This window comes from Sturnira hondurensis, unplaced genomic scaffold (assembly GCF_014824575.4).
Source record: "Sturnira hondurensis isolate 20B ecotype Veracruz unplaced genomic scaffold, ASM1482457v3 Scaffold0017436, whole genome shotgun sequence".
NCBI lineage: Eukaryota > Metazoa > Chordata > Mammalia > Chiroptera > Phyllostomidae > Sturnira > Sturnira hondurensis.
The window spans coordinates 7,173,709-7,201,119 of NW_028090067.1; the positions used below are offsets into that span (position 1 = coordinate 7,173,709).

General features: G+C 39.8%; 1 protein-coding gene across 5 annotated transcripts in view; it reads right to left on the bottom strand.

The window, feature by feature from the left end:
* Positions 1–27,411, bottom strand: part of ANKS1B (ankyrin repeat and sterile alpha motif domain containing 1B) — an 806,451-nt gene that overhangs the window by 632,482 nt on the left and 146,558 nt on the right. The window lies entirely within an intron of this gene.

A 27,411-nucleotide genomic window follows, 5' to 3' on the forward strand; every position in this document is an offset into this window, starting at 1 on the left:
CTCTCAGTCTATGACAATTCTGAAGGACCACCTCACCAAGCAGAGAGGGACCTTTTAGTGGGCAGCAACTAATACCTTCCCCAATGAAGTCTGAATCACAACCTTGTGGAAAGGGTCTCTGCTCCAAGTTTGTCCTTCCTTGGGTACCTTCCCTCAGTCACAGAATACTTGTACATTTTCAGTGACACAGACAACAGTGTGGTGACGACCAGAGGGAAGGGGAGGCAGGGCCTGAGTGGAGGTGGGCAAAGGTGGGGAGGAAATAGAGACATCTGTAATAGTGTCAATAATCAAAATAAAATAAATACTATTATATTATACTTTACATCTTCATGATTACGATCCTTTCGGAGTTCTAAAATCCTTTATTTCAAGCGTTGCCTTCTTGAATTACTATGTGGCATCTGTCTTCCACCTGATCCAGACTGAAGCAATTCTACCTTTTGGAAGGATAGAGCCAAGAATGCACATGGCTGAAAGCAGAAAGCAGCGAATGGTGCTGAATCCTAGAAAGTGTAGTCAGCTACTGAAAAGTAGGCTGAGCAACTAGAGCGTTTCACACCAAGGGATATATTACTTAAGGCACAACATTTTTCAAAGGACATACAACTGTATTTGATTCCCTAGCTTGGCCAGAAAAACACAAAAGTCAGAGTAAGAGGTCAAACTTCACTTAAGATATCTCTGTAAATGGATGCTTGCTTGGCATCACAAATTGAGTGCTCATATGAACCTATTTTTAAAGTTTAGATGTGAGAGTGGGAACCTATGAGATGCAAAAGTAAGAGAGCATTAAGAACATGAATAACGTCTTGGAAATACAAGGTCTATATAGACTCCATTTAACAACAAGCAAACAGCAAAAAGCTCTCAAATACGAGACTATTAAAAGATGCTTCAGCATAAGGAAAGAGAAATAGTTTCTAGGATACATGCTTAGCTCTAAAATTAATTTTACATAACTAAAGGAAATGTTAGGAAATGTTTGGTATTTTAAAAAAAGATTTTAAAAATAGCCAATATGAAACTGCAGAAAAGAGCTCTCTCATAGCCCGCCTGACTATCCTTTGAAAGACCCGCTTACAAGTGCAGCCCTTGACTGGCACCTGGGGACCTGGATTTCTGAAGAATTCCCCTCACTCTGATGCGACTGGTTCACTGTGCCTAAGCCATTGGTGAGAACAAGGATGTATGCTGACCACGGATTTCCTTCCTGGGAGCCTGGAACTTCCTACACACTATGCAGCGGGTGTCTACATGACGAGCCCCCAATAAAAATCTGGGACATGAGTCTTCGATGAGCTTCCTGGACCAGCAATGCTTCCTAAGTGCTGTCACAACTCGCTGCTGATAGAATGAAATGCCTCCAGCCTGACTTCACTGGAAGGGGGCCCTCAGAAGCACGTACCTGCTTACTCCAGACTCCACTCCATCCACTTTCTCCTCTAACTTTGCTTTCTATCCTTACATTGTAATAAATCACATCTTTGGGTACAACTATTTGCTGAATCCTGCAAGTCTTCCTAGTGAATCATCAAACCTGGATGTGGACTTGGGGATCTTCAACACAAACACACAGGCCGGAAGTGGTAAGGAGAGAAGAGGCTAAGGATGAGGCAACAACACAAATAAAACTTGTTGAAATCGGAGAATAATGCAGTATGAAGTTTAAATTCTTTTTGGGAGTCTCCAAGAGCCAAAGTGATGTTATATAAAATCAAATGAATGTCTCTGATCACCACACTGAAAAAACGGGCCCAAATTCACACACAAAGATAAAAGCATGTCAGAAAATTTGGTGCAGCAAAAGACACAGATCCAAGAACAGATAATCATAGACAAATAAACCTGAGCAGTAGATACAGAAAAAAATAATAATCAGTAGAAGAAAACTTTCTAGAATCAAGGAAGAGCGGGTCTCCAACAAATGCCTGGAAAAAGTAATGGAAAAGGTTCATATCTAGATATATTCTGGCAAAATCTTTTAATTCTAAGGAAAAAGAATAAACTTCAAACTTTTAGAATGAGCATTCAGATTGCCTACATTTTCATCAAAATTTTGGATGGGAATAACAGAAACTGACTCTGGTCAAGTAAAGCAGCAAAAACATCAACATAAGTATCAAGTGGCTCTCTTATCTATTCTATCAAGAATAGATAAGAAGCCTAAAACTGGGGCACTGAGAACATACCACTGGGATCTCAACTCAGCTAAAACTGTAGCATGTAAACTGGAGATCTTTACCAGTAGCAAGGGTTTCACATCCTAAGTACTCAGAAAAAAAGAAAATTTTAAAACCCAACCTCTACCACATCTACCATACATGGAAAACATCATGCTGATGTATTTTTGCACTATTTGCAATAATAAAAGCATAAAATACTTTAAAATATCAACAGATTATTCATGATGCACAGCTATAACCCAAGAATTTTATACCTAGCCAAGTGACTAATTATGTTTGAAAGCAAGATTTACAAAATACAGCTCTCATAAATAATTCTTGAGAGAACAAATTTATCCTACTTGAGGATAAATTCTGTCCACCAAGATACAAAAACATGCAATGGGAAATATTTAAATGAATTTAATACAAAGTTCTAAGTATAATAATGTTTGTTATGATTTTTATAATATTAAGCATGAAAGCCAAAAAGGAAAGGTGTACAAGATTAAAATAACATTTATATTTTAAAAACTTGCCCTGGCTGGTGTAGCTCAGTGGATTGAGCGTGGGCCTGGGAACCACACGATCGCGGTTCAATTCCCAGTCAGGGCACATGCCTGGGTTGCAGGCCAGTTCCCGGTTCTGGTTCCTGGTTCCCGGCAGCGGACGCATGAGAGGCAACCATACATTGATATTTCTCTCCCTCTCTCCTTCCCTTCTCCTCTAAAGATAAATAAATAAAGTCTTTTAAAAAAAGATTAAAAAAAACAACTGTAGCCTCAGATCTAATTAACAATAACTAGGGACTACAAATAAGGCAAGTTAAAGGAAACTAAATTTCTCATCATAAACAAATTTATAGTTTTGTTTATAAACTTGATAACTGGAAAAACACAGTTTGAAGAGAAAATTAGATAAACTTCAAGCCAATAATGATTTAAGTTAAAAAAGTAATTTTCTATATTCTTATTCACTATAAAAACAAAATAAATAAACACCCTATGTAATGAGAGGCAAAAAAAAAAAAAGTAAGGCAGCATTAAAACTCACAAACTATAATAGGAACCAAAACAACAAAAATACTTTGTGGGTATTAATTTAAAATGAAGCAGAGCCCTGGCCAGTGAGGGCTCATTATGAAATGAAAGGCTGCAGGTTCAATCCCCGGCCAGGGCATGTGCCTGGATTGTGAGTTCAGTCCCTGGTTGAGGTGCCTGCAAACGACAACCGATCAATGTATCTCTCTCTCATCAGTGTTTCTCTCCCTCTCTCCCCAACTCTTCCTGTCTCTAAAATCAATAAGCCTGTCCTCCCTCAGGTGAGGATAAAAATAAATCAAGTAGAAATCACAGTTTTTAAAAAAGGATTTAAATAGAGGACTAATTATTGTATGCTAGTAACAGTTAAAAATTATAAAGACCAATCCTGAACATTAGGCTCCACAGCTACTGCTTATGAGTGATTAACATGTATCAGACATGTGCTAAGTTCTTTTTTCAAAGATATTATTTATTTATTTTTAGAGAAAGGGAGGGAGAAAGAAAGGGAGAGAAACATCAACGTGTGCTTGCCTCTTGCATGTCCCCAACTAGGGACCTGGCTCCTAACCCAAGCATATGGCCTGACTGGAAATCGAACCAGCAACCCTCTGGTTCCTAGGCTGGCACTCAATGCGCTGAGCCACACCAGCCAGGGCTTAAATTCTTTAAGTTTGTTGTCTTATTTACTCTTCAAAAAAGCCACATACTATATTATAGAAATATGATTCTTGTGTTTAAGGATAAAGAAACTAAGACTCAGATTCTCTTAGTTACAAGTCTAACTAAAAATTGTGCTCTTAGTCAAATAACACAGCATTGAAATATAAAGCAAAATTGTGAAATATAAAGATATAACAGAGAGAAATTATTATAGTTGTAGATTAACAATAAAACTTAACCACATTTATAAAAATATATGCTGCAAAAATCAAAACCTCTCTTTCAAAATTTATGGAATGCTTACAAAATTTACCTTATATAGACTATTAAAGACTTCATTTCTTAAGAGGATAAATTTTATTTCCTCTCTTTATAATGCCAAAGCAAAACAAAATAAGAGCCCTACAAATTAATAATAAAACTTAAAATTGAAAAAAAAAATCTACCAACCACAGATTTTAAAATACTTTAAAAAATACCTATGTGGTGACTGTTGAGCATAGAAGGAACAATAAAACTGGCACTGATTAAGCATTTTTTAAGAATTACATATAAGAGAATGTTATGTTATAACCTATAATTAACTGCTAAAGAAAAGCTCAATGATAAATTTCTGTTAAAAGCATTTTTGTTATCAAACAACAAAGTGTAAAATGACTGTATATTCGAAAATCCTAAATAAAACAATAACATGAAAAATCCAACAGCATGTTTAAGTAATAATAATGAGGAACCAAAATTGAAGCTAAGAATGCAGTAGGTCAAATAAAATGTGAACTGTCTCAGTAGATGTCAAAAAGTTATTTAATAAAACTAAAAAAAAAAAGATGTAGACATTGTGGCTCAGTTGGTTGGAGCATTATTCCATAGACCCAAAGGTTGTGCGTACAACTCCCAGTCACGGCACATACCCAGGCTGCAGGTTTGATCCCCGGTCAGGGCACATGCGAAAAGACAACCAATCATTGTTTCTCTCTTACATCGATGTTTCTTTCTCTCTCTCTCTCTCTCTCTCTCTCCCTCCCCCTCCTCTTTCCCACCTTCTTCTCTCTCTAAAAGCCCTGGGTGAGAATGAAAGAAATATTTTCAACTAAAATAAAAAACACCCTCTTCACAAAAATATACAGAATACATAGTAAAATAGGAAGAAAAGGATGCTCAATATAAAAACTCAACAATACATAATAAGACAAAAATTAGTTAGAAAACAATGTTCATCACTATTATCTAACATCTTGAAAATTCTAGCCAATGCAAAAGACAAAAATATAAAAAAATTTGTATCCTAAATGATAGATGTATAATTTAAAAAATCACATTACCATTGTGATTTTTTCAAGTAAAAAAATTACAGTTATAAATCTCAATGATTTAGAAGGATGAAATACGGCTACTGATTATAAAATAAACATAAAAACAGTCTATATGTAAGCAAAAGTTGCTAGAACAGAAAATAGAAGAATATAAAAATCTTAAGATATTAAAAATCATAATCTAAATATTAAAATCATAATCAAAACAGCTGACAACAACCTTAATGAGACATGTAGGGTCCCTGGGTAAATAAAACTGGAAGATTGTAAAATATAAGAACACATGTATGGGAAACAAAGGAAGACTAGGTTTAAATAGAGAAATAGAGAAAATCTTCATCAAGGAGGTTGAATGTTCCAGAGGTGGTAAGTTATCCTCAAATAAAAATAAAAAGTTAGAATCAAAATAAAAATCTCCATAGACTTTTTCTGTAGATTATACGTAAGTTGACAACTGAGTTGTATAGTATGTAATACATAAAATGAGAATTGTACATAAGAGATAGTAGTTGAACAACAATTTTTTTTGATGAATGGTTAAATTAATAAACCCGTCTTAGTTGGGTCTAAGGAAAAAGCAAAATAAATTTAAAATCCACTAGAAAAAAATTTTAACAAAAAATTTTAAGAAAATTATGAAAAAGGTAAGTACTATAAAAAGTAAAACACTATGTAGTACTTGTGTAAGAATGATAGAATAGTACTTAATACAAACTATTATGTAAACAACACATTAATAGGATAAGAAAGACTCTTCTGCATATTCAATCTTACAAGTTAAGTCTCTCTGTCTGGTGGGAAGATAAAATATTTTAAAATATTTTCAATCTATGTGAGCTACTGGAATTGTCCAAACTGCTGTCCACCTTCTTGAATGTGTAATCAGCACTCAGCCAAAGAGCAGACGGATGTTCTCTGCACATCTTTAGGTCTCACTGTACGCACTTCCCACCTCTCCAGTACTCTGTCCTACAAACCCCAGCAACTTCGACTGACCTGAAAACTAAACTCCATCTTTGCCACTCATGGAGCAGAGAAAAACGAGCTTTCGTTTGCAACTCCCTGCTCTGATGCCTATACACTTCTTCCAGACAGAAGCTGGATAACATGGGGCTCACTCCACCTGTAGTGAGACACTGTTCCTTGGAAAATTCTTTTCTTTTTTTTTTTTAACTTGTTTGATGCTTACTCATTCTTCATGTCTCAGCTAAGAATGACTGCTTCTGGATATAATAAATGACCATCCGTTTATAGTTTCAAGGCCTCATGATGGTTTCTTAACTACCCCATAGGTCTCCAGATATACATGTTCTGCCCAGTGTTTCATGAGACTATGCTGGTCCCCCTTCCATAGCTCATTTCCCTACTGCCTTTGTTCTTTTTACTGTCCCAAACATAGTTGTGTATTTCTCAAAGTTTATTTATTCACTCTTGTTAATTCAAATTCATTCAACAACACAGGCAGCTTGCTGGTGATTCTCCCCAGTTTCATCCAACACTTGGAAACGCACCAATGCCCCCCAGTCAGCACGGACATGCACATGCTTGGGTGTCTATACACACAGATAGAATGTATGTATATGCACCTTCTAAAATTCCGCTCCGCCCAGAAAATCTTCTCTAATTAATGAAACCGCATCTTTCCCATGTGGTTTTTTTTTCTATCTAAAATTGCAGCACCCTTGACTCTAACTCTCCAACATTCTTTTGATCAGTATTTAAATTACTTATTTAATTCATATATTCATCTAGGATTGCTGACTTTGTCTCCTCAGGACTGCCCGTCTTTAACAACAGAATCCTAGACAATAAAAAATATGCCTTTCTATCCCCTTAGTCTTTACTCCACCACTGGGAAGACTTTCGCCAATACTTGACAATGATAATACCTAACACTATGCACAGTAATGGCACCATAAAAGCTGACTGACAGAATGGAAATAATACCCTTGATAAATGTTGAAGGATGGGCCTTCTTGTAGTGCAGTTTTAAATACCCTGTAACATCTGGTCAAATTCCTTTACTTGCTATAAGACGCAAAATAAATAATTGGCAAGACTTGCTCATGATTTTGTACTTTGGGGAAGAGAGTGTATATTCATCAGTGCAAGTAACTGAAACATCATACAGTAAAATGAAAGGGTTTTGATCAAGTTATTCCATTTTAATTTTCACGCACAGGTGCAGTCACTGATAAATGTAACCTGGAGATTTAATTCACTGAAATCTTCTCCTTCAGGCATATTCAAAAGAAGCTGCTTGCATTTTTCTGCATATGATTATTCTAACCCTGAAAGCACCTTTTAAATGTGAATTATAAATCCAGCTGCCTTAAAATGAAACTAAAAGAGTTTTACCTCCAGTCTTTGGTAAATAAGAAATTGATGTAATAGAATTATTTTTGCCTACAGGGCTACACCACCTCCTGACTCAATAATTCATGTTCTATTTTTTATTTATTTTTTTAAAGATTTTATTTTTATTTTTATTTAGAGAGAGAGGAAGGGAAGGAGAGAAACATCAATGTGTGGTTACCTCTCGTGTGCCCCCAAGTGGAGACTTGGCCTGCAACCCAGGTATGTGCCCTGACTAGGAATCGAACCAGAAACACTTTGGTTTGCAGCCTACACTCAATCCACTGAGCTATGCCAGCCAGGTCTATTTTTTAATGTATTGTGAGTTTACCGAAGTTAGTACAAAAAAATTTTTTTTAATATTACAATATTTTAATGTTTGATTTTTTAATACTGTAATTTTTCTAATGTGTTATCCCTTGCCCAAAAAGGACATTTCACAAAAGGAGTCTTGGAATGAATTTAGGAAATCCCAAAGCCCCGATAATCCTGGTATTTCCAAGATACTGCCATTCTAATTGCTAGAAGTCACAGCTCCTAATCAGAAAGAGTAGACCAGAAAATTTACCTCCTGTGGACAGGTCATTGGCTTGAAGCGGAAAGAGATTCCCTCAATAACTACAGAGCACTCTTCCATTCTCTATCTGCCAAATTCATGCTTATCGTTTACTTGCAATATCTATGAATAATGCAAGAAACCTACAAACACGACTATTCTGAGTATCTCCTGCAAAGCTGAACTTGGGTACACAGTTGGTCATCCTAAATCAGGTACTGAGGTTGATGTTTCTGTTTACAAGGGAGGGAGGGAGAGGTAGGGTAGTGAGAAGTTCCTGCAAGACAGACGAGGCTACAGACACTCACTAATTTCAAATTCTATTGATGGGCTGTGGTAGATTACAAAATTGGCCACAGTTCTTTGGGTTTACTGTAATTAAGAGGTAGAACCTATTTCTCTACCCCTAAAGGCTAGGTTAGCCTCAGGACATGGTTTGGCCAAAAGCAATGTTGTGTTAGTTCCAAGCCAGTCCCCTTGAAGGCTTTGATACACTATCACTGTCTCAAGACCTGAGCCTGCAATGTGAGCCATCCCTGGTTAGCCAATGGGTGGGGGGGCTGGGGGGGGTGCACAAGGCTGTGTGAGAGCAATCCTAGGCATCCCTGCTCCGCTGAGGCTATCACTGATTTGTCAGCCCCAGCTGATGCACCTGCTGGCCAACATCACATGAATGAGTCCAGCTAAGATCTGCTTGACCAGCCCACACTTGAAGAACTACCCAGCTTATCTTCGCCTCGATGAACAAACTGCAGAAAGCAAACTTAAAAATGCTTGCTGTTTTAAACAAAATATAGGGGGGTATGTTACAAAAAGTAGGCTAAGAGACCCCTTGACCTATAAGATTACAGTTGGTTACTTGTGCTAGGGAATGTGATGTCACATAGTGTCTAATGTTTTCAGGGCGCTTAGAATCTTTTCAAATAGAACGGCTAACTGACTGGCTTCCATTACTCTTCTCAAAATGCTTCTCTATTTTGACTGGTGTCTACCAAGTGTTATAAGCATCTCCTTTTAGCTTCAGTATTCCCCAAATATCTTATCCTGTTTATGCCTCATGTCTTTGCATGTGCTATTCCCACCCCGCCCCTCTGGTTCACATGTCACTTGAACTCAGCTCAGTCGCCACTTTGGTGAGGTCATTCTGAACCCCGCACTCGGCTAGAAAATCCCCTGCTTGGTGCTCCATTCCCAGGATATATTTCTCCCTTTGCCTCATTAATTCTGTCCTATAATAACTTCTCTACAAGTGTGTCTCCTTGCTATCCCAAAAGGTAGAGAAGCCGCATATTTGTATTCCCAGTTACTAACAAAGCCAGGCACAAGGTAAGTGCACCATAAAAGTTTGATAAATTGAATGAGAAATATAAAGTAGAAATATTTTTAACTTGGTTTCGGGCATAAAGTATTGTGTACTATTATTTCTGTGATTAGTCTCTGAACAGCCATTTCATTTGGCAAAGTGTATTAACATTTAAATTACAAAGGATAATGAATCAAGAAAAATAATTGCTAAACTCAGCAGCACAATTTAGGCCTTTAAAGGAGTTCATTTCCAGCTTGACTTTATTGTAGGCCAACCCAAAGTTTATTACTTATTCCAAAACCGATGTCACACAGTAGCAAAATAGATGCGTAAGTAAGAACAGCAAGTGTGGTCATAATCAGCCCAATTCNGTAGAGAAGCCGCATATTTGTATTCCCAGTTACTAACAAAGCCAGGCACAAGGTAAGTGCACCATAAAAGTTTGATAAATTGAATGAGAAATATAAAGTAGAAATATTTTTAACTTGGTTTCGGGCATAAAGTATTGTGTACTATTATTTCTGTGATTAGTCTCTGAACAGCCATTTCATTTGGCAAAGTGTATTAACATTTAAATTACAAAGGATAATGAATCAAGAAAAATAATTGCTAAACTCAGCAGCACAATTTAGGCCTTTAAAGGAGTTCATTTCCAGCTTGACTTTATTGTAGGCCAACCCAAAGTATATTACTTGTTCCAAAACCGATGTCACACAGTAGCAAAATAGATGCGTAAGTAAGAACAGCAAGTGTGGTCATAATCAGCCCGATTCTCTGGCAGGTGGGCTGGAGGCCGGGATGCAGGAAACAGAAAGGAAAGTCCTCCATGGGCTACTGTGGGAGGGGCGATTTGGCTCCCCCTCTCGGTAGGCAGATGGAGGCACCTTCCCTGCATCGGGCCTGAGAATGCAGTGAGGAGGGATGCTTGGGATGATTCGGATGCTTGTGTGGAACAAGCCTAGTACTTGGCTTCGATTAGAAAAATAGAATGAAGTGAGTATCCCCAGGGAGAACGAACCCACGACAAGACGTTTTCATTGCTAAATTCATTTCCCTGTTACTGTGCACACCACAGGCACTAACATGGAATATGTAAATACAAATATTAAGTTTGTATACACATGCATTTTTCTAATTGAAACGGTGCCAATTTCTAAATAAAGCCAAATTGGATTTCAATTCTGGCTTCTCTCATAAGGAAATGAAGTCCTCCAGCTTAGGACTGGCACTCCCGAGCCCAGGCCAGACCCTGGAAACTAAGAAGCTGTCTGGAATCTCTCCAGTTAAATCCCTAGAAGTGTAATATATGTCTGACATTTCGTCAAATGAGAGGATGTTTCCAGGACTTGATAAGGGGGGAAATGGCAGATTGAACACATGCGCGCACACACTCACCTACCTCCCTTGTCTCCCAAACTGCCATTAAAATAACAGAAATGCACATGTAAAGGCACAAGCACATGATACAAGCAGAACGAGAGGAAACTGCAGCGACAAAACTCTGAAGGCTGCCCATGCACGACAAACGACTAAGCGGACAGGAGAAAACAGTTCAGAGCAGGCCGTGGGCAAAATTAACACTCAACCTGACGGTACCACGAAAGTCCCATCAACTTCCTCCCAGACATGTCTGGGAGATATGCCTAAAAGTGACAGTGAAGAAAAGGGCAAAACACTCTAGAACTCATTTGAAAGAACATTTAAATGGCAGTCAGATTCCCAGATGCTTCCCCCACTGTTTTATAGCCAGATGACTATTTCTCCCCCAGTCACACAGAAGACTAAAGGTTTACTCCCTGCAAAGAGTAAAATCACTGTCTACACCAGTGGCAGTTTAGGGTAAGGTGACAAACTGGAAACAGGACCCCTGAGGACACACAGGCCTGCTGAGCCCACTTTCCCTAACTGGCCCTAATTACATCCCATTAGGACTTTGAAAGAGTCATCTTGCCCTGGCTGGTGTAGCTCAGTGGATTGAGCGCAGGCCTGCACACCACACGATCAGGGTTCTATTTCTAGTCAGGGCACATGCCTGGGTTGCAGGCCAGTTCCCAGCAGGGGACTCACGAGAGGCAACCATACGTTGATGTTTCCCTCCTTCTCTCCTTCCTTTCCTCTCTAAAGATAAATAAATAAAATCGTTTTAAAAAAAGTAATCTTCTAGGATATCTGTCTAGCTCAAAGGTAAAGATCTGATGACCCTGGCATCGAAGTCGCCCAAACAAAACAGCGCTGTTCCATCCTTAAAGCAAGGCTCACTTGTGACAACAGTATCTGGAAGACAATATGGTAATCACCCAGTAATCACCTTCAATTTCTCTAGGAAACTTATTTCCAATTTTAAAATCATATGCCCAGTCTAACTCTCAATCAGGGGTGAGAGTAGAATAAAGATATTTTCAGGAAATTACTGGGAGATGTGCCCCATCACGAAGGCCGGAGATACAGAAAGCTGGGGTCCAGCATACGGGAGAGGTGCCAGGAGCACCCCTATGGTGGTGAAGAGGCCCCCTGTCTGATCCCTGTGCAGGAGGAGAAGGTCACCAGCCCAGATTTGAGCAAACAGAATGTCTTGGGTGACATTCTTCAAAGATATAACATGTACAGAATACTAGATGGATGCGAATATATTGAGATGAGACTAGAACTGTACTGACTACGCGGGGGCAGCAAAAGTAGGTTTGCTGTCGCACTGTGATGCTATTTTGATTGACTACAGCTGTTGTGACAATTGTAACCTGCATGTCTTTTCCCACACGAACAACCGTAAACCTAGTTTTGCCCACCCTTGCACATACATAGAAAACCACAATTAAAAAAGGACAATTATTATCTCTAGGGAAAACAAAGAAATTGTAAAGGAAAGGAAAAGGAATCATGAATCAGCAAACACTATAATGCTTGTCAACAACCATAATAAGGTAAATGGAGGAAATCAATCTAAATGAAATTATGCAATTAACATTGCAGAGACAGTAATCGGGCACATGTACACACATATGTGGCTTGTGTGGTGTGTGGGAAAGGAGATGAATGCTCATATTCTATAGGGGGAGGTCTATAGATCATACACAAAACTGAAAAAGCTAAAAAGCAAAACAACCAGGTTAGAACATAAAGGATAAATACTGAGATAAGCAGATAAAAGAGGTAACGTGACTGGGACATGAACGGAAGATGGACAAGAGAAAGCTGTTTTAACAATACTCAATTGTATAGATATATTTGACATATCCTTTAAAACTTATCATTTTGACTGAAAAAAAAAGTATTCTATAACTGTCATGGCAGAGAGGGCCTGAGAAATCCAGCCTGGCTCAAGTCCACTGCAAACTCACATCAGTCTCTCACATCGCCAGAGAATTCAAGGGAAAACCCTACGGTGAAAGGGCACGAAAATTAGATCCCAGCCTTAACGTGAACTAGTTTTGTTACCGGCGTTGTCTACTTCTCTAACACAGAACTGCCTGCTTTACCTCTCTCACTGAGCTCTGGTAAAGAAGAAATAAAATAATGTCAGTGAAACCTTTTCATGAATAAATAGATTTGTAAAGATAGCATAAGGTTTATTCCTCAACTACGTATTGAGTCCCTACCCCGTATCAGGCATGGTTAACATTATTATTCCCCTTCATACATTGTTATACAATTTGCCTAAATTTAAAGTGGCGATTCGTATTCATGAATACTCTTGGGTAAGCTAAAATATTGAATACTTGGCGATCCCTTACAATTCCCTTCTGTTTGGGGGACCAGTGGCAGGGAGACTCCAAGCCTTAGAGTCTAATGCGACCCCTCATTGTCCCTGACTCACAGTATTCGGGTCCTTGTGCAAGTTCATCCCCTGCAGTGTAGGCAAAACCTGTGATTTGCTTCTGAGCAACAGAATCTGGCAAAGCTGATGGCACATCACCTCCATGGCAGGTTACACTTAATCGTAACTTCTGTTTTGGGTAGTATTTCTCCTCCTTCCTGGCTTTGAGGAAGTAAACCATCACAGGGAGAGATCCACGTGGCAAGAAGCTGAAGGAAGCCTCCAATCCGAGTTCTCTGCTCAAAGAGAGCAGCCAGCAAGGAACCCAGACCCTCCACTGACCACCCACAGAGAACTGAATCCTGCTGACAAAGGAGCCCTCGGATGTGGATCCTTCCCCAGCGGAGCCGTGGATGAGATGTCGGTCCCAGCTGACACGGTGATCACTTGTGAGAGACCCTCCAGTTAAATTCCTGAGACACAAAAACTGCAACACCATAATTGTGTTTTGCTTCGAGCCACTAAGTTTGTGGTAACACTCCCAACAGTAGATTAATAAAGGACCCACCGGAAGAGACCATGACTTCTGCGCCTCACGGACTCGTAAGTGTTAGAAAACGAGGACTGCTGACTTCTGCTTGTCACAGAGGCATGAACCCTGACTGCAGAGGCCCAAGCTCCAGCCGGCGTGCAGCGTGCGGCCTCATGAGCAGACCCCATGGCCCGCAGGATCAGACTGCCACCCCGGGCTGGCTCCCTTCTGGACAATGGTCATCTAACCATCAGCAAGTCATAAAATCATCTCCCAACTACTAGAGCATTTAAACAAATTGTGATTTTAGCAGTGTCAGTCAAATGTCACAAAGTAATATCCACCACAGTGTTTTACAGGGAAAGGCCACAAAGGTGACATACCAGTAGACATCCTCTATTTAATAAAATGCACCGTTGAAAAAAAAAACCTCAAGTTTTTCGCTGTCCAAAAAGTATACACTCTAATTCTAAGATGTTGAATATTTAACAAGCTCTGGTTTGGGGGCAAATGGAAGTGAAATTTCCTTTGCTTTTAATCTAGAATAAAAGGTGGCATGTGGGTCGAGAAACGGCGAGGCTCTATTGTTGCACAGAAACACCCGGAGCAGGGGGCTGCAATCCAAGCAGGGAGCACAGTGTGATGACGAGGCGGGCAGTGGTGGCCCTGGGACTCCACCTGCAAGCTCCCCAAGACACCCTTGCTACCGAGTTGTCACAACCACATTGTTCAAGAAAAACCCGTATGCCACTGACTCAGAAACTGCATGTGTGAGTGGGAAAATGCTCAAAAGAGGCTCCCTACACAGCTGCGAATCATTCGCCGGAAGAACAATGCACTGAACGGGCAGTCACTGACAGACTGTCACTTATGGAGACTCCGGGGAGGAAGGCGAAGGTGAACCCGGCGGGCGGGGGTGGGGGGGGGGGCGGGGGGGCGGCGGGGGGGAGGTCTGGATCTGTCGGCACCCGAGTTCTTGCAGCTGTCACAACTGGATGAGCTGTCTCCATCACAATGCCTGTGAGCCACATCCAACTGAGTGGGACTCATAAGGAGAATCTGATATCCGACAGCAGCAGCCTTGCTCTCCGCATGGCTGTACGGTCAAGTCGGTGGCAGTGAGCTGGAAATGACAGAATACATCAGGGTGGAAGTCTCTCTTTAATGACTTCATGTCGTGGAGCATAAAGAGCAAGTAAGTAAACATACTGTTCTCTCAGGCTTCCATTGTTCTCAACAGGGACAACTGAGACCCTGCTTTACTTTGCTACTGTAATAAATCACCACAAACGTGTGGGCTTGAAACAGAAAATTTACTCTCGTACTGTCCTGGAGGTCGGAAATCCACCACTGGTTTCCCTGGGCTAAGGTCAAGTAGTGAGACTGCTTCCACTGGGGGCTCCAAGGCAGAACCTGTCCCTTGTCTCTTCCAACTTCGAGAGGCTCCGGGAACCCCTTGCTGCCTGTGGCTCTCAGTCCCTTCCTTCTTCTTAATCTTCGTCCACCAATCATCACACGGCATCCTTCCTTCCAGGGTCTACTCTCCCTCTCCCCCCGCCCTCCAAGACAGTTGGGATCACATGTAAAGCCAGCCAGAAAATCCAACCGAATTGCCACATACTAATATCCTTAATGTACATCACACCTGCAAACCCCTTTTGCTTTTAATATAAAGTATAAAGTAGCACTCACAGTCACTAAGAACTAAGACCTGGATATTTTTGAGAGTCATTATTCGGCCTACCTGAGTTCCTGGTCTTATAAATGTCTTACTAAGAAGCTGTTTGTCTATCAAAGTGGCTTGTTACTCACATACAAAGCCATCCAAAATACGGCAAGTTTACATTGATTGGAAGTTGTGAATCCGTATTACTTAGTCTCTCCTAAACTCTTTAATAAATTGTTATGGAACTTTTATGACTCATTCCTCTTGGTAAGCACAATGTAGAAAACTAAACAAGTGCAAACGTAAGGGTCAGCATTACCTTAGAGGTGAATACTTGAAGGATTCCAATGACACCGTGAGCTGCATGCATGGAATGGTTCATACGATTCACACCATAATAACTACTGTTGGCGCTAGGAGGCATTTTTAGCCCAAAATAAATACTTTGGCAGATTTTGAAAGCAGTTGCTCCAACACCTGAGGATGTAACTATGTTTAAAGTTGTGTGGGATGTGGAGAGGAGAAGGAGGTAACTTTTATTAAATGGCTACTATGTCTGTGGCACAAAGCTACAGGCTTTACAAAGGTTAATGTTAATGCAGTTAAGGGTTGTAACGCCAGATGAGGTGGGTTTTTAAAGAAGAGAGAAGTAATTCCTAGAGAGAATTAGGTAACTTTCCCAAGTTTGCCAGCTGGTCTACCTAAATCCAAACCTGCATTTGTTGACATCTAAAAGCCCATAACGGGCTTTTGTCAGCATATTTTAACACAGGGAAGAAGTCAGGAGTCAAGAAGACAATACTGATTGTGTCAGAAGAGCCTCCTGCTGAAAAAGGAAATATTCTCACACACTCCACGAGCTGACAACAGCAGCTCAGCATGGCTGCAAGGCCGTGAGTCGGACCCCGTGTGCTGATAACAGCACAACACACACCTCTAAAGAGTGTTTCCCACCCTGGGTCCCAGTGCGTCGGTTCTGACCCCCCCACCCCTCTTAACTTACACCTTGCATTGAATGGAGAAGAACTGCATGGATTTTCCATAGTGGCGTCCCTGCATTTTTCCTCATTACAGTACCTACTTTCTAAAGCTTATTTAACTGAGATCTGCTATTCCAGATCAGGCTACTATAGAGAGGATGGCTCAAAACTTGACGAGCAGGAATTTAAGCCACCGCCACAATGAGAATGCACTTTACTCGTGATGCTGGCATTGAGCCATAAAGAAGGTGAGGCCTCATCCTCATGGTCGCTTCATCAGACCACCCCTTGACTTTAGACCCAGCATGCTTTGATGAAATATTTGCAACTCATTAACTGCAGGAACAGTGAAGATAAAAACCACTAATATACAGACAATTAATGTCTTGGTGCAAACAAAGCTTTAGGGTCCATCCTTCCAGAAGCAATTAAAGAAGTGACTGAATTTGTATTCTGCTTGACTAATCTAACCTTTATTGGAGAGAAGAGACAGACTCAGGGGGCAAATCCAAGTGAAGCCTTGACTGAGACTTCAAGTTCATGCACCTGTGGGTATGTGTGTTTCATTAGGAATGGGTTAGTTAAGGCATCCACCCTCCTCGGATGAAGAAGGATTTCATTTCGGAATGGAAAACAAGAATGCAGAACAGTTTTTCTTTCTTTATAATGCCCCAATAGCAAAAGTCACCCCCCCCCTTACAAAGAGGGGACCTTTCATGCTCTGCATAGTCATAAGGAAGAATACAACTATGGTTCTTTCAATCAACACCTCATAAGAGCTGAAAACCCAGTGCAAGTTTATTTGCTTCCCACAGTCCCTGTTTAATGTCATGTTGTTTGCATGTGTGCCTTTAGACTCACATAGACGAAAAGCAACCTGAGATAAATGCCACTCATACCTGTATGCCTCCAGGGTGCATCACAACCAACAAGAGCCCATTTATTGGAGCTTTGCCGATTAATCTCCATCTTTCTCCCACGTCTTTCTATTGTAATTCAGCTTGCTTTATGTTAATCATCATTTTTATAACCTCCTAACTCCTATGTGGATGATATCACCACTACCTAAACCACCCAGGCCGAAAACTCCAGAAATCAACAAACTCCCTCTCCTGTGAGTCCCATAACCAATGACGGATCCAACAGAATCTACAACTTCCTTACCCTTCTTTCTCAGGTTTTCACGGAGTTGTATCTACCTTAAAGCCAAGAAACAAGCTAACATCATTATAATGAAATAATCTTATAAATTGGAAAGCACTTTGCTAATGTTCTTATCTTTACTTGAAAAGTATTCATTGAGCTCCTCAATGTAAAATACCACATTTGTAAAACCAGAGGCATGGATACATTGAACAGAATGACAGCTGTCAGAGGGGAGGGGGCAGGGGAACTGACTGAAAAAAGGTGAAGGTATTAGCCAAAGAGCATATATGCATAACCCATAGACACAGACAATAGCATGGTGATGGCCAAAGGGACGGGGGGTGAGAGTTGGGCAGAAGTGGGCAAAGCGGGGGGCAGGGGGGGCGCAGGAGTTGATGACATCTGTAATAGTGTCAACAATACAAATAAAAAAAAACAACATAAATAAATTAGTTAATTTAAATACCCCCCAAAATAAAATACAGGATTTGGAGGTACAGATGAAATGAAAAATACAATAGTATCTGCATGTAATAAGGACTTTTTAGAGAAAAAGCTCTTGTTCGAAAGACCAAGTTAGAGAATATACTGAATAAACGGTATCTGCCAAATGATACTCACAACGTGTAGGAAATTGAGACCTACCATGTATATTTATGCCTATTATCTAACTAGAGATAAAACAATGCCAAATTCTCTAACCAAAGCTAGCCAATACATATACATGCGGTGTTTCTCTGTGCTTGATAGTTTTACCAAGACATAACTGACACCCAGGAACAGCGCATGTGTGAAGTGTTCGATTTGGTAAGGGTTGACATTGTGTACGAACCACCACTACAATCGACTCAACAAAGGCACCGCCCCCAAAGTTTCCCGTGCCTCCTCACGATCTCTTCCTCTCTCCCTCCCAATTCCTCTTTCACCTCTGCGTCCACAATCACTGACTGGCTGTCAGTGTAGACGACTTTCCGTTTTCTAGAATTTTACATAAATGACAGTCTATCCTACGTACTCCGCTTTGCCTGACTCCTAATTTTGAAAATAAAACATTATTTTGAGGTTCACCCATGTTGTTATATGTATCAATAGTTCATTCTTTTTAATTGTTGCTAGAGTACCACGGTAACTTATTCATTCATCTGTTGATGGAAATTTGGGTTGCTTCCACTTTGGGGCTTGTGATGGGCTGCATACCAACCCTCTGAGAATGTCCATATCTGAATCACCTACCCTGTAAATATTTTACCTCCCATGGCAAAAGGACCTTTTCAAGTGAAGATTAGGATTTTCAGATTACTTAGGTGATCTGAGGAGGTGCAATATAATTGGGTCCTTATATAAAAGGGAGAAAGAAGGGTCCCAGTTAAAGAAGGTGACGAGAAGGCAAGCACCCCAAAAGTCTCAACTAATTACAGCATCAAGTCCCAAACCTTATCTAAATGTTATCAGATCAAAAGACACAAACCTCATCACCTAAATTATCTACGAGTATGGCTCTGGATATAATCCATCCTGGGGCAAATTACCTCTCCGGCTGTGCTCTGTGAAACTAGAAGTCATCTGTTCCTGGTAGCTCAGGCAAAGGATAATCAATATGGACATTTCTATTCAGACAGGGAGAAAATAGGAAGAAAGAAAGGGGGTCACTAGTTCCAGGCCACTTTGGGTTTCAAAACGTAAGAATAATCTGTAGCTGAAGGCTGGACCTTCCAGGCCCATGGCTCTGACGTCAGAGTCATCTCTGTTCATGAAGGGTGGCTTGTGTGTTTTTGGCTGAGTAGTTTTGTTAGCCAATTTCCTGCCTGTTGGATTTTGGAAGTCCAACAGCCTCTTTTCATTTCGTTCCTTCTCTGCCCCTTCCGGTCCACACTGGCAGTATTTCTACGGATCCTGCCGTTCTCAACCGCCTTGTGGGCCATCGGGGTTTGTAAGCAGGATTCACTGCATTAAACTAGAGGCTCTTCCACGGATACTTTGGGGATAATCCCAGTTTCACTCCTGGTTTCTGTGGAGATGTGCCCAGAGAGCCCCTAGGTTTACTACAGTTAATCTCTCCCAACACCCCTCTTTGTGATTAAAGCTCTGACCTTTACCTAAAGGCCTTCCAAGGCACGAGCAGAAGACTGCTTGGCCACACCCTTGGCATTCTCTCCAGAGCATACTTTCCTGACATTAAATCTACTAACTTTAGCATCTTTTGAAAGCTGGATAGACAGGGAATTTCCCAAACCTTCAAGTCCTGGTTCCTTTTTGTTTCACAGTTCTTCCCTCAATACATCTCTTTCCTCTCACAGTTTACTTGAAGCAGCAAAGATGATACCAGGCCACACCTTCAACACTTTGCTTGGAAATTTCAGCTAGATATCTAAATTCATGGTTCACAAGTCCTGTTTTCCACATAATCCTCGGACAAAATCTGCTATGGTTTCTGCCTCTAGGTAACAAAGAGCCCCTCACTGCCCTCGGAGCCCTCATAAGTGTTCCCTCAACACCTCTGTTTATACCAACAGAGTTTGTTTATAATTACTTCAGTATCCTCTAAGACGATGTAAGTTTCCCTACCATGTTTCTCACTCTCTTCTGAGCCCTCACGGCACAGGCTTTAATATCCGTATTCCCACTAACAGTACTCAAGGAAATCCAGGCTGCTCCTCCCATGCTTCTCAAAGTTCTGCCAGCCTCTCCCCACTGGCCAAACCATGTCCATAGTTCCAGGCATTTCTTGAGAGCAGCATCTCACCACCAGGTACCAAAATGTACATGCATTTCTTATTTCTGCTTTGATGAAATTATCACAAACTTGACTTAAAAACAATGCAAATTTAGCTGACTGTTCTGAAGCTTAAAACACCAAAATGAATTTGAAGATATAATGACATTCATAAATCTTACAAGGCTAACACAGAGGTTTTCAAAGCCATGCGTTCCTCCGGATGCAGGAGAGAATCCATCCCTTGCTTTTCCCAGCTGCACAAGGCGGACCACGTTCTCGGCTGGAGCCGCATCACTCAGACATGTGCTTGGCGCCACCTCGCCTTTAGCACATCACCCCTCCCGCCCCCTTCTCGAGGACCCCTGTGATTACACTGGGCCTACCCAGGTAATCCAGGTTAATCGCCACATTTCAAGAACCTGAATCACATTTCTTACTATAGAAACTAGTAAATTCTCTGGGGATTGGGGTATGGACATATTTGGGAAGGAAATATAAAGAAATCCTTCACTTTTTATTATGAAACAGTTTTTATTTTTTGTCTTTATCTTTGAAAGATTTTTTTTCTGAGTATAAAATTATAGATTGACAGTTTTTTGGTTTTGGGTTTGGGGGATTTTAGCACTTTAAAGACATCCCATTAACTTCTGGCTTACCTCATAGTTTTTAATGAGAAGTCCATTTAGTTTCCTTTCTTTGACTAATGAGTATTTTTTCTCTTTTTGCATTTAAGTTTTTCACTGTATCACTAGTTTTCGGTCCATTGAATATGTTGTACCTTGGGCCATTTTTCTTTCTACCTCTTCTACTTAGGATTTACTGAGCCTCTTGAATCTATGGATTTATAATTTTCATCAAATCTGGAAAGCTCAGGCCATTATTTTTTTCATTATTTCTTCAAATACTATTTTTGTTCCCCATCCCACTGGGATGTCAATTATATGTATGTTACACCATTTACATAGCACTCTACCCAACAAACGAAGATATACATTCTGTTCAAGTGCACAGGTAGTGTTCACTGAGGGAGCCAGACGGTGATTCAGTACAACACACCTAAGACTTAAAACCACTGAAATTCTATAGGGTACACTCTCTGACAACACAACCCAACAAAAAAGTATTTGAGAAATCACAAAACACATAGAAATTAAACAACATGCTTTTAACTAGCTCATGGGTTAAAGAAGAAATCACAAAAGAAACTAGAAGTGATTGTGTACTTAATAAAAATAAAAAACAGCATGTCAAATCTGCAGGTACAGCTAGGGCAGTGTCTACAGAGAATTTCAAGAGCAAATAACTACTCAAGTGGAAAATAGATAAAATGTATAGTTCTGTATCTATAAAAGTAATTCAATTTGTAGATTTAAATATTCTCACAATTTATTTCTAAGTATTTTATCCTTTTGAAGCTACCATTAATAAAATTATTTTCTTCCCATGTTCATTGCAAGTATATTCACTACTACCATTTTACTTTTTTTCTATATAACTCATGGTTTCTATTTATTCTGCCTCTGTGGATTTTTTTGCATTAAGCAAATATTTTCTGATGAAGCATTTTAATGTCTTTAATGATTTTTTTCTATGTGGCACTTCCACTTTAGAAGCTGAGTAGTCATTGGGGGTGGGGGGTGCATAGGCAGGGATGCATAACCAACTAAAATGATTATAAATTTTAAAAAAATGATGATACCATTCATGCAAGGATGTGGAGCAACTGGAATATTTATACATTATTGGTAGGAGGTTAATAAGTCACAGCCATTTTAGAAAGCAATTTGGAAAGTTCTTTAAAAGTTAAACATATATGTAACATCTGACATAACAATCCAACTCTCACATGTTTACCACTCCTACAAAAGAAATAAAAATATGAAAACTTGCATGCTGCTGTTCATAGCTTTGTTCCTTATAGTCACTGTAGCCGAATGCCTCCCAACAGATGAGTGTATAAATATATGGTGGTATATCTATACAGTGCAATATTAATCCGCAATAAAAAGGAAAAGTATATAAATGAAAAAATCCAGACATAAATAAAGGAGTGCACAATTCTATTTATATAAAATTCTAGAAAAGATGAAGTTGTAGTAATAGGAAGCAAACTGACAGCTACCTAGGGTGGGGCTGTCGGGTAGAAATTGGTTGCGAAGAGAAGCAAAGGATCTTTGGTGAGAGGATGGAAATAGTCTATGTCATTATTGTGTTTCTGAGTATATTAATACTTATCTGTCAAACTCATCTCACTGTACCCTTTAAGTGGATAAATGTTATTGTATGTAAATTATATCTCAATACATTTTTTTAAAAAAAAGAACAACAGAAGCCTGAACAGCTAAGTAGAAAAAGACCAGCAAGATTGAGACACTCAATCCCCATACACTGGATAAGCTAACATACTGGAGATTCTGTAATTATGTTAGCAGATAAGTAAATTTTCTTTTGTCAGTCATTTTTTTCCAGTTATAAGAACAACATTTCACTTAAAAAGATTTGTGAAAATTAGGTTTAAAAATAATCATATTATTTCAGCTGAGTGTTGAAAAAGGTATTGCAAATTTTAAAAAAGATATTGAAATGTCATAACTAACAAAGTTGAGTTTTATTCAGCAGATAAAACTTACTTACTCCCACTTACTTCCCCACTCCCCCCACCCCCCCCAAAATAGAGTACACTTCCCACCACCACTGCCTTTGTGTTTGGCCATTTGGACACTAGAATATAAAGCAGGATGTTTGCAGAATTTAAAGGTGTCTGCAGAGTATGCTTTTGAACTCATACATCAACATATGAACACAACTCAGGCATCCCACAGGCCCCCTTGGAGCCCACTGACCCCTTCAGAAGGAGGCACCAGGAACAAACCTGGCCTTGCCTCAAAACTTGGAACTGAACCACGGCCTAAAGCAGAGCTACTTATGAGAAAGCTAAGTTTGGCTTGGTATGATGATGAGTTTGGTGGAGATTTGTTACACATTCCTGTGGTGACAGCTGACTAACACAGTAGCTAACATTGTGGAGAATGTACAATGAGCACTGAGCTAAAAACTTTACATGCACTACCCATTTCATCATTACAATGAATCTGTAAGATGACATATTTTTTACTTTTTTAAACACATGATAAAACACTGAAGCACAAAGAGGATAATTTCATTATCCAACGTCTCAAAGCTAGTAACTCACCAAGAAGGATTTTAACCTAGGACATTAACACTCTAGGACTTACTCTCCTATTCTCTGTGCTCCATAAGCTCAATGATTTGTTTAATCAGTGCCCAAAATGTACTGCAGAGTGAGTGTCATCAGTCATTTGAAAAGAAAATTGTACTCAAGATGGTATTTTCCATATATAAGAAAAGAGCTAATTATCAGACTGTAGTGAGTGCACTGATTTTCAAGAAATTGGGTACAAAAAACAGGTTTAAAAATTCTATCCTTCTAGCTAATAGTCAATAGCACTCAAAACTAATGATTAATAATGCTTTCCAATCCTCACACACTCTTTCCTTCACCTAACCCTGCATCTTCATATCGGCAGCTGAACGACCATCTGTTGACTGTACCCCAGACCCCAGGTCGGAGGTGGCTGGGAAGAAGATGGCTCTGCCTCGACTCAGCTACAGGGTTATCATTCAAAGTGTCAACGGGAATCTCCATATTGCTTTGCCCATGTTGTACTTATCCATGTCCACTCCCTTTTTCATTCCCCACAATATCCATTCCTAACTTTAGTCACTAGCATAACCCCTAACTTCAGCATTATTCCTTCCTCTTAGAAAACCTGCCTCCAATTTCACAGAGAAAGAATATTTCATGAGGCACTAAACCTATCAACTTTTTTCCTCTCGTCCTTGTATCCTCTTCCCTCTCATTACCCCTTACTCTCCTGTCTCAGGTGACTAATTCCACACCCATATTCTTGATTCTCTGTCTCCCTATCTCTGCCTTGCTGTATCTATTTAACATGTTTTCTTTGTCTTTCTACCGGGAAACCTACACACTCATTTCTCCCATACCTTACACCAACCTCCCCACCAACTCCATTCCCCAACAAACTACCAACTCCGATTTCCCCTTGCTTTCACCATCAAACTTCCGGACAAAGCCGTCTGCATCAGCTCTCTTCACTCTTTCACCTCCAACTCACCCCCCAGGAACGAGATGACTCACTTCTCCAACTCCTTCGGGTCTGTGATGAACGTCACTCTCTCAGTGACACCCGTTCCTGAGTAGGCAGGGCAAGCTTCAACCCCTCATTCCACCTCCTTCGGCCCCTTCCCTGCTTTATCATCTTCTGTCATGCTATTTTCACTTTTTTATTTTGTTTATTTTCTGTCTCCTACAACTTAAGTATGAGTAAGGAAGATTATGCTAAATATTTTCCAATAAAAGAAAGAATATTGTCAATAACTATTGGCTCTTATTGTGACAATAAACACTATAATGCAGAGCCTTTGTGAAATATGTCAGGAACCAGGTCCAGCAGCAGTGCTGTTCCCGACGTGCACGTAAAACACCAGATTAAAAGGCATGTCAGACAAGCAGATCACTGGCCAACACGAGAGCACACTGTAATTCACAAGGAGAGAGTCGGTGTGTGAGTGAGATAAATATTGCCCCCCCGAATCAAGGTCATTTAAGAAGTAGAAGAAAACATTTGAACACATAAAATAATGGGCCCTCAGCCTGACTGAAGAGAAAACTGTTTTGTGAAGCAAAGACAAGCAGGAACAATCAGGAACAAAAAACCACTCGATTGTGACAAAAAAATGATAATCACACAGAAATCACAGGGAAAATCACAGGCTTTTTTCCAAACAAAACTAAATATGTGGAGTGCAACACAGTTTTAAACCCAGGAAGACTTAGCAAGACAACTGCACATGGGAAAAGAGAAACTAGAGAATTACTGTCAGAGTTCCAGCTCGGACAAAACCTTGTCTGAATGAGAATTAAGCGAGGAAAAGCAGCACAGATGGAGCTGGGTTTCATAAATGCTGGATGCCTGGAAAGCACCCGGGTCGGCAGGTCCGGGCTGGACTTGGAGGAGTGAACGAGAAGGCTGTGGCTGAGGACGTGGAACTGGGATACTCGATACAGAAGTGGTCATCCGAGCCACAGCACTAGAGAAGTCGCCAAGGTCAATCATCTAAACGTAAAGGGTAATTCAACAAAAAGTACATAGTTTGACAAAGGAGAAAAGGAAGCCTGGTGTCAGATATAAGAATGGAGCAAAATGTTCCTGGAGGAAATGCCTTCCAGTGGAGGTGGGACAAGGGGGAGAAAATGGGGAGAGCATTAACAGTGTCAACAATTTAAAAAACTTAAAAATTAAAAAAACGAAACAACAGCAAATATTAGTACAGTTAGATAACTACTAGAGAGATTAAGGGCCACATATCCCTACATTGACCTCTTCTGTTCCAGGAAAACCAGTCAGCATTATCCACATACAACATGTTCTTTTTCTTTGTTTATTCCCTCCAAGCGGACTGTTTGCCCCTAATATTCTCCAGTTCTTTATGGCCATTATTCAAGACCCAGTTCAAGTACTTTCCTCCCATACACAGGTTCGTGCATTTATTTTGCTAGGGGTAAGAATTCGTTCCAAGAAGATGAAAAGAGTGTCTCAAGGGTGGTGTATTAACTCTAAAACCTCAATCCCAATACAGACACATAGACCAGGAGAAAGGAGGAAAACTAGAAACTAAAGATGACAAATAGTGCATCTAAATTTCCCTTGAAGTTTAGGTGACATCATGAAAATATCACAGAACATCTAAACGTGAGTGGTACACACAGGCTTCGTGAGCACGCCGCAGGATCTAGCTGGAGCTGGAACCATGAAGGCTGGGCACGGCTAGTTAGTGGGTGGCACGAAAGCACGCGATGATACTGTGAAAAGTGAGAGGCCAAGCACACATCATATGCCTCCAGCACGATCTCTCTACCACGCTGATTCAAGTGGTGATGAAGCTGCATGGATACAACTTCTTCCTTTTACTTAAGATAATTTGCCTTTTAAAAGGCAATATGTGAATGCGATTTTTTAACAAATTCGTGTAATGAAACGTGCCCCCTTTGTCAGAGGCAGCCACTATTGTAGGGTTATTTTTTTAAATATTTACAGAAATACTCAATGAACCATTAATTACCCCAGTCTCTATTATAACCAGGTCATCCCCAAAAGACTACAGCTACTTGGAAATAGAGTCTTTGAACTAACAAACATGGCCACAGATATTTATTTGGATATGTATCATTTCTTGTACTAAGAATTTAAGTTTCTTTGAGCCAGAGCCTGTATCTTACATATGTTTGCATTTCCAAAGTGTCTAACATGTATTGACCTTTTTCCAGAGAAAAATGTTTACTTTTAATGAAGCAATAAAGTCACAAAAATGGTAAATTTATTAAGTTTTTATCTCAAAATTAGAGAAGCCAGAAATTATATGGCATATAGAAAATAATTTTCTTGAAGCCCATCAATTTACTTTGAGCTCATTTCTTCCCTATATTTTTCTAGTTGAAGAAAGTAATTGATCAAGTTCAAGGTTTAAATATTGAGCAAAGTATATATTTTCTAAATAGGTATTTGAGCAAATCTAAAAATTAATTTTTAAATGTCAGAAGCCCAAGGCTCTACAAATTGTGATAAGAATTTATGTGTTTTATTATTGATTTAATCATTCAGAAGATAAAACATACATTTGCATGCTGGTGGAGGAGAGAAAAATGTCAAAACAAGCTGAGTGCATTAAAAATGAGATTTTGTCATTTGACGAAGGGAGCAATAGGACAAGGTCTGCAGTATAGAGGCTGCATAATAAAAAAAATCTAAGTATTTTGCTGTTTACTAAATTGGTAAAAAAAAAAAAATAACCTGAAAAATATACATTAAAATGCACACCAGTGTTTAAGTTCTTATTTTCAAACTGCTTTTTCTTTTTTCAATTACAGGTATTAGGAGCTATTTTTAAACATATCTTCCCATCCTTGAACTTTTCCAGGCAATAGCTATTAGTGTCTCCCTGCATCTAAACTGGCCAAGCCTTGATAACAAATCTTTGACCTCAGGATACCATATCAGCTTCCTGTAAGTGCTTCCCTTCATGTATAGCCTTGCTGGTGGAAACTCTGCCTTAATTGTTCAGATAGTATCTGATTTAAACAACCTCTTCTAAGCAGGTACTTAATTATAATAAGTGA